Source organism: Doryrhamphus excisus, linkage group LG19, assembly GCF_037039965.1.
Source record: "Doryrhamphus excisus strain RoL-2023G ecotype Guam linkage group LG19, RoL_Dexc_Guam_v1.1, whole genome shotgun sequence".
Lineage (NCBI taxonomy): Eukaryota > Metazoa > Chordata > Actinopteri > Syngnathiformes > Syngnathidae > Doryrhamphus > Doryrhamphus excisus.
This window is the reverse complement of record NC_136375.1, coordinates 7,173,023-7,175,446: the sequence shown is the minus strand read 5'-3', so window position 1 is coordinate 7,175,446 and position 2,424 is coordinate 7,173,023.

Here is a 2,424-nt window from a genome sequence, read left to right as displayed (position 1 = left end):
CTGTCTGGTGGTGGCATTTGGACAATTCTCATTGGCTCAACTTATGGAAATCATTGCTTCTAATCCCCTGAAGACTGGCGGCTACAGAGGGGAGCGCAAAAACAGACAGACGCTGGGCTCAGTGAGGATTTGCACGGATCTATCTTATCTATTTACAACTATAACTGAACATATGTGTGTCATTTCAGGCTTGCTGTCACCGTTTTTCAGTCCTGTAAAAGCAAATGTTGTAGTATATTTATTACACTCATTATAATAAATTCAATTTACACTCTGCTGTGTATTCCCAAATGTAAAGATGCTTCTCAACTTCTTAGCAAAATGTAACATTGCTATTACTAACATTATTTTCACTATTTAGGTCAAGTGTGTGCCACAATGAACTGCACCTTGCTCAGTGCGTGCACTAGGCTAATTGGACCCACCGTCCCAAGCTGTCTCTGATGGATTACACAAGAAAATCGACAGCTGCTACTGTCACTGAAACCACAACAATGACATGCACAGGTAATCTGCTTGAATAATCTCTTAAGCATTTTACAACCATTGCAATTCAGAAAGGAGATACATGGAAAAGCACCAAATAACCTATTTACTCATTCATTACACATGTATTGGATGAAATCCGAGAGGTACAACCTTTAACGAATATCCAAGTATTATGTATCTTAAAACAGCTTGAAATATTAACATGAATTATATTGGACATGGTGGGTGGGGGGGTAGCCTTTGAAATAATCTCCATAAAATACATTGCTAGCAGTATTTACCCAGGATTATTAGGCAAAGGAAATTTAGCTGCATGCTTTTACTGGGAAAATGTAACAATCTTGTGAATTTTCCATTTAAGTCTAAACATTCCAGAAATGTTGGGATCAAAAGAAGCATTTCTTTGGTTTTCAACTGGACTTTTTTTGTTGCAAGGAAGTTGCAATTTGCCATTTTAGACTAATTTAAGGGAACTTAACGGAAAATCCTCTGGCAAATTTGACCTGTATTCATTCTGCACTGCCAAAATGTCTTGAAAGTAAATTTGCTAAACATGAGAAGTTAGCACTAAATTCATACAGTACTCATTCAGACTGTTTATGATATCATAATGCCTTAATATCCAAATGACACGCCGGTCAAATACCTTGATACAAATGACTCTGTGTAATAGAGGCAAAGTAATTGCTTGATGCCTTGATATAAAAATGACATGCAGATCAAAAAGCTAACACTAACGTGACTTGCACAGTGAGTAACGTGTCAAGAATCCAAGGTACCTTGAAACTGTACTTGGTCCTGGGTATGACATAAAAAGGAATCCGATGATAAGGTCATCCAGCAGGAGCTCAAGAGGGAAAATGGAGTTACCCCTTTATCATCACTGTGCTCAGGTGAACGTTCACCTGCTTAGCGTGATGTAGGAACATTTTGACACATACACACACATCCAAAAAGGGGAAGTTATTGTTATGCTTATACCTGTTGCAAGCTGTTAAGGAAGGTGCAACAATTTTATTGCACAATGTTTGCACAGTTTTGATATGGAACGCCATGGAAAGACGAACTTGGTACCAGGAAGACAAGAAAGGTCACACGCCAGGCGGGGGGAGAAAAGCATAAAACACCACCCGTCACAAACATCAGGGCTTTTTCTCCTTGTAAGTCCCTGGATGAGCTGTACCACACAGCACTGCATCTAGAATTGGAATAACCAGAGACTTTGACTATTGTTACTGGATACTGCTTTGGCAACTCCAGTGTCCGCATTGGATTGAGAGTGCGGTTGCGAGCAACTCATCTTTTACTGATCCATTTGTTGGGATTATATTTTTCATCTGGGACTTTATTTCATCTTTAGTCCACGTTTGTAACTGGAGCTCATTAATTAATCTCTTTTGCATGTCCTGTCCAGCCATTGGGGCAGATAGTATTGTTGATCTAAATGCTAAACAGATTTGCTCTGACAGGAAAGGTATAAGCTATGACTTCCCTGTCCTATGAAATTTTATTAGGTGTTATTTGATGTTTTTATCTGAAGTTGGAGCGGCCGGACCAGAGCAAGAAGAAACACAGAAAAGCTCAATATCTCTGAGACAATCGGCCTTGCCTACTTTAACCATTAAATTCATAGTTATACCACAATGAGTGGTTTTTGAGTCTTGTGAGTTAAAAGAGTAAACTTTTTGCCCAAGATAGTTTCTTTTAGGTTGTTCCGGTAATATGTTGAAATAACAGGTCCCTCCGATTGTGAACATATTGGTCAAATATCCCAGGTCTATTCCAAAGGCACCAATCCGATAGGGGAGAGAACGGCTATAAAGTAGTGGGTTCAGTGCTAAGGTCAACACAAAACTTGGTTACTCTTTTGTGCTTAGTCTGGATGTAGCGGGGGCCGCCTCTACAGAGCGGGCTGTGAAAACCTGGATGAATCTC